The 11,521-nt window shown below is 39.9% G+C and overlaps 1 long non-coding RNA gene across 1 annotated transcript; it reads right to left on the bottom strand.

Annotated features, from left to right (window-relative positions):
- Positions 1-1,319: 1,319 nt before the first annotated feature.
- On the bottom strand, positions 1,320-7,279 carry LOC138060312 (uncharacterized). Its single transcript, XR_011134326.1, has 2 exons — positions 7,148-7,279; positions 1,320-1,883 (listed from the first exon to the last, which is right to left on the bottom strand). It is a non-coding gene; the product is annotated as an uncharacterized lncRNA (long non-coding RNA).
- Positions 7,280-11,521: the final 4,242 nt, after the last annotated feature.

The raw sequence follows: 11,521 nt of genomic DNA, 5'->3' as shown, positions 1-11,521 counted from the left end.
ATATCTAATAACAACTCTACTTCAGCTTCCAAGTGGCTTTTTTCTCAGCCCGATTTTGTGATGTCACGTGATAATTTCCAACAAGGGTCTCACTGGGAGAAGACAGGAGGGGAAAAGAGAGAGAGAGCTTGGGTTCGAGTTTGAAGACCACAACAGAAATACCGCATCCCCACTTTTCTCTGATAATTTCAGTAGCCTACCACTGTGAAAACAAATATTCAAGCGCTTGCTTCCTTCTCTTGTTTTTAAGTTTACCTTAACGCCGGAGCTCATCGAGGAAAGCTTCCATCTCCTATACTTGGCCTCGGAGTCAACCCTCACATTCTGGGCCCAGTTAGTCAGTCATCGAATAGTATGGAAGAAAGTTTCAATATCCATCCCTTGTGTAGGGTCGGTGAATTAAAGGAGAGCATGCGAAGAGATGGCAAAGAGATGAGAGCACTCAATCGGCTCTAGTTACACAAATGTGGACTACAAGATTCAAATCATGATTTTTGTCATAAGTGAACTGTGTTTCTGTTCCAAAGAATTTTTTTTTGTTAATTTTGGCCCTACGATCGTGCATTCTTGCGAAAAACCAACATGTCGCCATTCGGCTCAACTGTGAGATTTGTATGGGAGAGTATACGAACATATTAACATGCATTCTCTCGCTATAAGATGCAAGCGTAAATACTAAGCCGTGAAAAGGCTGTGACAACTCATCTTGGAGTGGAAATTGAGTACTAGTAAAAGAAGCATATTTGTCTACAACAACAATTCCCAAAAACTTACGACATTCCTTTGTCTTTTATTCCTTCGCTCAGATTTCTTGCATAATTTAGCTGCTAGCCAATAAAACAATTTCACCCGCCTACTGAAGGCAGCGTGGTCGATCAAACGTTCAACAAAAGAAAAATTATTGGACGGATGGCGTCCATTAAAAACTCTCAATGGCCGAAAAACGATAGACTTTGACCATTAATCGTGTCGTGTGGTCGTAAGGGGTTATGACGGAGTAAAGGGTGACAATAGAGGTTTTGCACGGCAGCCATGTTGCATAGCAGGAACAATGGAAATGTTTTGCATTAGAAAGAACATTTGTTCCCATAGGAAAAAGAATCTATTGTTCCTGCCATGCAACATGGCTGCCGTGCAAAACCTCTATTGTCACCCTCTACTCCCTCATAACCCCTTACGACTTCACTTTGATGGTCTGAAGGGGAGAGGAAAGGCCCTGGAAATTAATGAGGTCGGTATTGCTCCCACAATTCTGAATTAAAGGAAAAGGACGTCACATTCAACTCTCAATTTACTTGTGAACAACCAGTCACGACGTGTAGAACGAATTCATCTGTTTTATTCTGAGTCCCGTTCTATATGTGCCTTTCATTTGTGCAAGCTAATTATTTTTCATCACTTGATTGTTTTTAATCAAATCAGTTATGGAAAGACATACATGGGATTCAAAATCCTGATCCACTGCCTCCATAGCACCTGCACCCCGAGATAAAAGCCCTGCAACCGGGGTACTTCGTTTTGACGGGTTGACATTGGCAGCCCCTTGAATTACGATTGGATGGCCTGCATTTGTAAACCATTTTCCACTTAGACCCGTAATGGCCGCAGAGCATTATCTTATGTGTTATTGACTCCGTGCAGTCATCTGGCGATCTTGACTCCAGGTTTTGGATTTCTCGGCTATATGACGAGTTCTTCACGTAAGATCCTTCGTCCTTGTGGGTTTTGCTGTCTTCCAGGTATGCTTCGCGACTCCTCGATTCATCGTCAAGTACCGGAAGATAAAAGTTATTTCGAGCTATCAAACGGGACAGACGTGTCTGGGGGTCTTTTTTCGTTAGTTTCGCAGTAGAAGAGAATATAAAAACTAAACAAAAGGCAGTCTAGGGAGAAAAAAACAGAAAGATAGGTATACAGTTAAGTCAAGACAAAGGGAGATGTGTTCGTTGTCTGTCATCGTGACTCAAATATTTTAGTTTCGAAACGTAACTTCGGAAGACGCCAAAAGAAAACAGTATTTGACAAATGAGCAGACACAGCGCTCGTCCGCAATCCAAAAGAGGATGAGGAGAGGAGAACTCATCTACCATACATGGCTGTTCCAATAATAATTTTTTTCAGTTTAAATTTATAACCCGCGGGCATGATGCGTGGCTATTTTAATGAAGACACCATATTGGTTATCACTGGCTGCACGACTATGGGCAAGAGACAAAAAAAAAAAATTCACAACATGGCACGAAGCTTAGAAGAGATTGAAAAAAAAGTATCACGGGGCGTGGGGATGCTTTCAGCACTCAAAACCTATCATCTCATCAGTCTCTTGACGCAATCAGACTTGGTATACTCAGCGCTTGTCAATCACAATTCCCTTTGCAATTTTAAGTCGATAGAATAGACCTTATTCACGATGGCCGCCATGTTGTATTTGTTATTATCATGCAAATTAGCTACACACTTCTGAGGGGGCAAACAACACAACTTTGAGAGGTTACAACGAATATCTTAGCCACACAGATGATTTGTTTCACGTTCATTGAATGTTTATCACCTAAGTAATAAAATAGAATGATTACACAAGTTACTTCGACGTTTTTTTAGTGAAAAATGATCAGCTAACGAAGTAGAAAGTCAAACTGTCAAATGCAATCCAAAGATATAAAATTATTATAAGAGGTACTTAATTCTAAATACTGAAATGGACTTTTCGCAATGTTATTTCAATAATTATTTCGACAAGCCGATTTTCCCCAATTTGCCTTTTTTCCAATGTTTGCCTCCCAGCATAACACATGGCTAATTTGCATGACAATTAGAAAACCAACATGGCGGCTATCGTGAATAAGGCCTAATCCCGGTGAGGAAATACTAAAAAAAAACGTGAAAATAACTTAAGCTCGTGTTACAACGTCGCATTTCACTTGTGCCAAATCTAATACACATGAGAAATATCTAGTGTTTTCGCTCAGGGCCTTAACTCTCTTAAAGAGGATTTATTTACCTATAAGGTTAACTGGGTGTCTAGTGACATGAGTAAATATTCTGTCATGAAATGAAAAAATAGTAATAATGATAAACACGCACACGAAGATAATGATGAATCTCATATTTACTTAGATTGCAGTTGAAGTTTCGCGTGCCGCAACATACCCCGCTTGTTTATACCTGTCTCTACAGCACGTGTGCTCCAAAGTTCACTCAGCTATCCATCTATTTAAGGTCGGTAAAAGGAATGCCAGTGGCGTCAAGTAGTGCATAAAATCGGGAAAGGAATGGCGCCCATCCCTGCCTTAATTAGGGAGCTTTAGCAATGACAACGGCGACGGCAACGAGAACGTCACAAATTTGCATATTTAGTGCGCAAAAACAATAGCTTTGCACGCTCTGCACGTGTATTTTTCATTTTTATCTGTTTCTTTGCCGTCGTCAGCAAAACAACAACGTGAACTGACCAAATTTGAGCTTTTAGGGAGAAAGTCAGCGCTTGAGGATAAATTTTCATTTTCCCCCTCTAAATTGAGCGCCGTTTATACTAGTTTCGTTCTTAAAATGCTTGGAATTGTCGCAAAGCGATTACAATAACGCGGGAACTGTGGTCAGAGTTTTTCTCTGTCCTTGTGTGGGCCCATTTCCATCAGTAGGGCTAACGCTCACATGGTTCATATGGGGTTGAAAACTAGCACTTCACATTACACGTTTGCAAAACGTAATTCTTCCAGTTACAGGATAGTTCACCCGTATTGTATGCAAGGTGAACAAGACGGAATAATCGCGAAATACTTGCGATAGCGCTAAGTCATATTTTGGGATGACGTTTCGTTGCCGTAGCCGTCGTCTTTGCTTAAACTCCCTCTTGTGTTGGAAAATGTAGGAAAAGATTAAAAACCAGGCAAACGGTGTGAAAGACTGAAAACATGCACTGCCGAGCGGCTTCTAGTAAAAGATATTTTAAGAAACTGACATGCTTTCGTGATAGTGGAATTTGGCATGGGCAGCCAGCGCCAGACTGCGTCTCCGCTTCTTCAAGAGCACACGCGACAGGTGATGGTGGTATAGAAAATTTAACATCGTTTTTTACGAATTAGATGGAACAGATGTAATTCTTCCTCCGAACTTCACTGAATATGCAATCTTTTAAGCTTGACATCTTAATTTGTAATTGAGATAACCTAGCATTTTGTCGTTGGACGGTTTGCAATAGATTTTTAACGAAAAGAAAAAAAAAGAAATACATTATTCCTTTAACGTGTTTGCCCATGAAGGTTGCTTTGGTGATTTTTTCGGGTAATATCTTCAGTTGCAGACGGTATTTCTAGAATTGCGCGCACTAAAATCATGATACGTTTGCGCCGTTAATTTCTTGATGGAGTACGAACAGTAAGATGGACTCGCAAAGTTTCTTTTATTTTTGTACAGTTGGTCTCTCTGGAAACATGCCAGTTTAGTTTCTGGAGTGCGAGTTTTAAGTTAAATCAACTGGAAATATTATGAAGCAATCTTGACTCCAAATTGTGCAAACAAACCGTGTCATGTACAGTAAGTAAATAAAGCCGTTTGATACACAGTTATTCAAAACATGCATTCGCTTAACTTGCGATTTTATCGGTAGTAGCCAAATCGCGGGGACGGGACCGGGGCCGGGTTGGGGTCGGGGTTGGGGTCGGGGTCGGGGTCAGGGTGTCTTTTTTTTCCAATTTTTTTTTGTTTCAATTTTTGACATTATTTTCCTGTAATGTTATATTCGAATGTTTGGCATCTTTCTTTCATTTATACGGAATCTACGAAAGAGACATCTTTGTTTTTCGAAATTAAGAGAATTTCAGACTGAAATTGGAATTTTTGTGGGGAATATACACTAACTCCTTGAGACACTGAAGATCCGCTGAGCTCCACATTTAATGTTTACTTCGTAAAAACCTCCGCAATACAATTAAAACGAAACAGAACATAGCCACAGTTCCACGATAGTCGTCACACAACGTTATCATTTGCTTGTTTTCGCAAAATTGTTTTCAATGTTGTTCTGTTTTTTATAGTGATATTGGATTCGATCCCGTGACGTCCGAATAGAATTGACTAGCAAGTTCCCGTGCGACTCTGGCTTTACTACAAACCGTTTCTAGTAAAGACAGACAACAACATGACAGCAACACGAGCAACGAGTAAATGTAAACTTTGCGTGACGATCACATTTTTTTTATTTTTCTCAAGAAGTAAACATTGCAATGCTGTTTTTAAGTGTGGAGATCAGCGAGTCTTCAGTGTTTTTGGCAGTTGGCGTATATTTCCTAAACTCCAATTTCAGCATTTCCGGAAATGATCTTAACTTCCAAAAACAAACTCCGATTTTCGAAAAGACGAAGTCAGGTTATCGCAAAAACCAACAGGAGAATAACGATAAAAATTGAAACCAAAAAAAATGGGAAAAAGAAAAGGCACCCCGACCCCGGCCCCGGCCTTGCGTTTTGGCTACTATCGATTTTATCAGCATCTCCTCCTGTTGATATATATGTCCTTTGTCTCATTCAGGGAACCAATATGCCATTTGAAAGAACCCGCTATTTAGCTTTCAAAACATCAGGGAAGTTTTTGCCAAAGTACTTTCAACCACATGGCCACAGAGCTCGACAACGCTCGCTAATTTCACTCTTTCCAGATATTCAAACCCGATTCTGGACAAGTTATCAGATGTTTCAGATGGCATCTTTCCATTTATACAAATAAAATCAAGTTGCACCGTCCACGTCATTAGGGAGCTTAAGCAACGACAACGGCGACGGCAACGAGAACGTCACGAATTTGCATATTTAGTGGTTAAAAACTATAGCTTCGCACGCCCTGCACGTGCGTTTTTCACTTTTGTCCATTTCGTTGCCGTCGTCAGCAAAACAACAACGTGAAATAGCCAAGTTTTTGGTTTTACGAAGAACGTCAGCACTTGAGGATAAATTTTCATTTTCTCTCCTAAAATAGAGTGCCGTTCCGACTGGTGTCATCTTTGAGGAATTACCACACCCTTGTCATATTAAAACCGTTGAAATAGTCACGAAGCAATTAAAATAACACAAATTTATATTTTGAGAGGACGTTCTCGTTGCCGTCGCCGTTCCAGTCGGAACGGCACTTAATTTTAGGAGAGAAAATGAAAATTTATCCTCAAGTGCTGACGTTCTTCATAAAACCAAAAACTTGGCTATTTCACGTTGTTGTTTTGCTGACGACGGCAACGAAATGGACAAAAGTGAAAAACGCACGTGCAGGGCGTGCAAAGCTATTGTTTTTACCCACTAAATATGCAAATTTGTGACGTTCTCGTTGCCGTCGCCGTTGTCGTTGCTTAAGCTCCCTATTAGGGAGCTTAAGCAACGACAACGGCGACGGCAACGAGAACGTCACGAATTTGCATATTTAGTGGTTAAAAACTATAGCTTCGCACGCCCTGCACGTGCGTTTTTCACTTTTGTCCATTTCGTTGCCGTCGTCAGCAAAACAACAACGTGAAATAGCCAAGTTTTTGGTTTTATGAAGAACGTCAGCACTTGAGGATAAATTTTCATTTTCTCTCCTAAAATAGAGTGCCGTTCCGACTGGTGTCATCTTTGAGGAATTACCACACCCTTGGCATATTAAAACCGTTGAAATAGTCACGAAGCAATTAAAATAACACAAATTTATATTTTGAGAGGACGTTCTCGTTGCCGTCGCCGTTGTCGTTGCTTAAGCTCCCTATTGTAAGAACAAAAGGCAGCAACTTTCTTCGTACACTTATGGCGGATGAGTCTCGAGGACTTCGCGAGAGCTCCGCGCAATCATGAGAACATTTTCACTTCCAGCGTTTCAACAGCCAATCAGATTACGAGTTTGGTCGGCCAAACCGTCCGGATTTGGTCAGGCCCAATTTTAGCGAACGACGACAGAAGAGAACATATGGGAGAAGCTAAAAATGGGTCTGATCGCAGGTTAGGATCATTCATTTTCTCGAACTTTCTCTACCCAATGGCAACTTAAACAAGTTAAGCGCGAAGTACCCAAGCATATGGTCATGATCCTTTTAAACCTGTCTTTTCAGCCTTCTTTGCAATCGCTTAAAATGCCTATTACACCGCGCAATGACTGATCTCTCTACGTACTCTACAAAATAACTTACGCAACGAAAAAAGACGCGGCTTTTCCTGCTTGACATCATTGCGTGAAAAGGAAAAAGAATAAGACGTTTTCAAGCAAAGCTCTGTGAGCTACTAACACGATGTTCCCCGGTACCCACTGTTATATATGACAGTTTTCCAGTTCATTATTCTCATGTAAATCCCTCAGTGACAATAAACTATCATCGCCACTTTACTCGGAGTATATCCTCTTGAGCGCTTACCTCCAAATGACAATGGCCTCGAGTGATGTAAAACACCCATCTTTAAAAATACTTTAAGAGTGCTTTAACAAAAAGGCTAAAGAGTAATCTTTAAGTGCATTATGTTCAAGTTCATATGCGTTTCCAGGAAGTGTTTAGTTAGGAATCGATTCCATAATATATCCGGATTTTACACCAGACTTACTTTGAGCCCTCGTACACCTACCATTCAAAGAGCCTTTGAAAATGAAAGCACCCAGAAGACTGTGCGACGTATTGGAGTATTAACTAATTCTGGACCTCTTGAGTTCAGGACTTGTGCCGAACAGGAAAAGATTTACGTAGCTTCACGTGAACCCTTCGTGCTCGTCACCTGGTGACATATTAAGCATTTCCTCGATTAATAAGCGTAAAATTGAGATCCATATTCATTCCAACAATACTAAGACCAACAAAAAGGCAACATCATGTTATAAGGAACCAGATTCCAAGATCTTTATAACACAAATTTTCTGCCAATCGTGTGTTCTATGCACCGCTTAAACTACTATAAAATTTGTATTCAAACCAGATGGCCTTTCTCAACAACATATTAATTTGTTCATCACAAAAGACGCGCTAAGGACCTAGAATGCGCCTCGAAACCATATTTTAGCAGCACCAGGTTTCTTTCTTTCTTCAACCTCAAAACGCTGCAACTGCTTCTTAAACTAGAGAGGCATTTTCTTAAGCAAAAAAGATTACAGTTGAATAAATTCAATTAAAAGTCATCGGTGACCAAGCAAGTTGGGAAACTATATCCACTTCGCGTCTTGCGTAAGCAATACACGAAGTTTGAAATATACGCAAACAAAATTTGTACCAGTATTATGCTCCTTAATTGTTTCTAAATTAGTCTTTCCGAGTTAAGTACTATTCACATTATAGAAAACACCTTTTATCCCCAATATAACCTGCTCCCATTACCTGCATAGTTTGGTCGTTAGTGTGACTAGGAATCGACAAAATTCAAAGAACAACGACAACAATCTCTCGCCTTCCTCTCTAGATAGATAGGTAAATAGATAGCACTGCTAGGAAAACGGCGAACGGAATCAAGAAAAAGAACTGCTAACCTACTAGTTTTTGCATCATTAATTCATTTGCACACTTAGGAATACAAATGTTTCACACGTATTTAGGACCCAGCTAAGGAGTAAAGTCTCCCGATAAATCAATGCTTTCACCATGATCCTTTTCATTAATTTAGACGGGAAATAATTGGCAGCAAAAAAACCTTGCGGCCAATATATCGAACAGACCTCCCATAACTTGGCACAGGTGATACAGAAAAATTTGTAAACTAACCTAGCTCGAATTGGCGCGACAAATATTACAAGAAGGTTATATAATTTTTATAATATATGTAACCATTCTTAATATCAAAAGAAAGTAAGAAAAGCAGTTTTCTTTTATGTAATTTCCACCTTGGTTCGATTGTTTAACAAGCGGCGAATACAAAAAACATGATTTTTCAAAAGAAGGGCAAAAAGAGAAAAAAGATGCTTGATTATTAAGCAATTATGTTTTAGCACCTTTGTCACCAAGCCGGCGTTATTACCAGCTTAACCTTTTGTGTACTCACGGTAACTATTGAACTCGTACAAAAACATATTTCTACGTCGTGGTATGAATCAACAGCTTCTTGAGATCCTTTTAAACTGTTTTCTTTCGTATTTGACAGAATTAAGTATAAATGGCAAGTCTTCATTCAGCAAAAGACAATGGACTGCTGTTCATGTTTCCAAACTTACCGTAGAGTGGTTCCTACAGTTCAAGTTAATGTCCCCGTAAGGCCGTACCGTTTCCAATCTAAATTAAGTAGCACTGAAATTCTTTCCCCTTCATTGATACCCGGTTTTAAAACTACTCTAAAGTGCCAAATTTCATTGCTTTAGGACCTTTATGCTTCCATCTGCCGTGTTGAGACAACCTCTATTAAACGTAAGTGTTTACTTATATAACAAGGGGAATTCCAGATACGATTACAAATACAGGAACAAAGATGTTTAGTTCCGTGGGTCGATCCTGCTGTGGGTTCTTAATTAAATTGCGTGCCTCTTGATGGTTCGCCTTATTTAAGCCTCAGATAAGTTCTCCCGGCCTGCGTTTTGTGGGTGGTGCACTGTAAGTGCATTTCTCATATTGTCACCGCGGGGGCTGCCTGAGTGAGTGAGCGAGTCTAAGATTGTAGAGCTGCAGTGCGTGCATGAAGTACGAAACTAATGCAGGATTTCCTTGAATTTCAGCAATTGTCCATTGTACAGTTATTCTGTTTGTGGCTCACTTGTCGCCTTTTCTTTTATTTTGCCAGAGCATTGGTACACAGCAACACTGGCGTTAACATTGGTGGCATTCTTGCCTAGGGCGCTTGTGGGCTTTTTGAGTCAACACCCGCTTAGCCTAAATGCACCCTTTGGGGATTCCATCGCTATTCCTCTCAAGACAGGAATAAAAAAAGTTTCGAAAAAGCCTTTAACAACCAAATACAAACACGAAAACAAGCAAAAAGAATAAGAAGTGTCTTCGCCACGAGGATTTCGCGATGGCCTCCCATTGAAGTACTAACTCCACCCGAAAGGGCTTAACTTAGTGGATACTGTTGCATTACTTTATATCCAATCGGTTATGTGAATGCTAACGCGAAACTGCTGGCAACAGTAGACAACGAAATAAATCGTGAAAATATAATAAACAAATAAAAGGGGTAATCAGTCCTCACAGGCTTTGTGAGTCAACACCAGTAGTACACTTAGTAACGGCACTGTTTGGGGACTCCCAAAAAATTGAAAAGAAGATTACGGAAAAGCATTTAACCGTTCTTATACCTTATCCTCTATTGTTTTGATTCTATTCTCGAGACTTTGCTCTTCAGTGGAACTTTAAGATTTCCGGCTTTTTTCTTACATGATTATCAGTATTTCACCAAACAGGGAGTTTTCAGTTTTGCCAAGAAAATGGTCCCCTGCACAATATCAACTGATTTTCTTGATTTTCATTTATAATAAATCAGGTAGGCTAACAGTGTTTCGAAATTCCTGGTCTTGTCTTCCTTCGCTTTCGTTTCTTTTCTGATAATCACGTCTGCCATCACTAGAATCCTTAATGACCAATCTTGGAAGTTCCTCATGGCAATTCTGCGAAAGTCGTTTGTTAAAGCGTTTGAAATCTTTTTCTGAACTGGACTTGCTTAAGCTGGGAATTCTTAAAACTTCCTTCTTTCTCACATGAACGAGCTCTTTTTGTAATTTCCTCTCGTTAGCACCGACAATCCTGCAATTTTGCTTTAGTTCTCGCTTCCAAATATTAACTTGAGTCTCTAATTCCTTGGTTAGACCCTGGTTTTTTATTTTGGCACGTTTTGCGGCAAAAGCAACGTGTCTGTTCGGTCGCACTGACAAAAGATATTGATCTCGCTGCAAAACTTCCTGTCGGTTTTGGCTTTGTCTTTCGTGCAGTGTCATCTCACCTTCATCCAGGCTTGTTGTTAAAACTTCCGCGGTGCTTGAGGGACTTTGAGTCCTCAGTCTTTGTGTTATAACACAGAAGTCGGCTTTACTTGGTCTGTAGCAGCTTCTTGATGCATTTCCATGGGTTTGTCTTTCCATTTCAAGTTGACAGCAAATATTTAGCAAATAATAACTTAAAGGTGTTTCTTGAACTCTAGTTCTACAAACAATAGGTCATTTCTTTGACCAAAAATTGATACTTCATTGAACTTAGAGGCGCTTGAGAGATTCTGAATAATGCCAGCTCGCTCAAAAGTGATGATTCTGTTTATAATAGGAAAACGTTTCGCCGCAATATGAAGTCCGCTGAGGTAAGGTTGGCAAGGCAACAATGAATTGACTGCAGGTGTCAATAGTTCTTATATATCATCTAAGGGAGAGGATGCTATTCTTCAAAATGTATGAGAATCGAAAGCGTTTAACTCATCATAGTCGCAAATAGAAATCCATTATGATATTAATCCTAATATTTCGTTCCTTCCGTCGGACCAACTGGAAAAGATATTTCGAGTGCAAATTGTAATAAAACGATATTTTACTCCGACGTGGGGACTCCTTTCTTGCTCCATAGCCGTCAACTTATCAATAATTAAAGTGCATTAATGTTCGCATAGGAAAGGTATTT

This window comes from Montipora capricornis, chromosome 8, assembly GCF_036669925.1.
Source record: "Montipora capricornis isolate CH-2021 chromosome 8, ASM3666992v2, whole genome shotgun sequence".
In the NCBI taxonomy this organism is placed as follows: Eukaryota; Metazoa; Cnidaria; class Anthozoa; order Scleractinia; family Acroporidae; genus Montipora; species Montipora capricornis.
The sequence above is the reverse complement of the archived record's forward strand: the minus strand, read 5'-3'. Positions and strand labels throughout refer to the sequence as shown.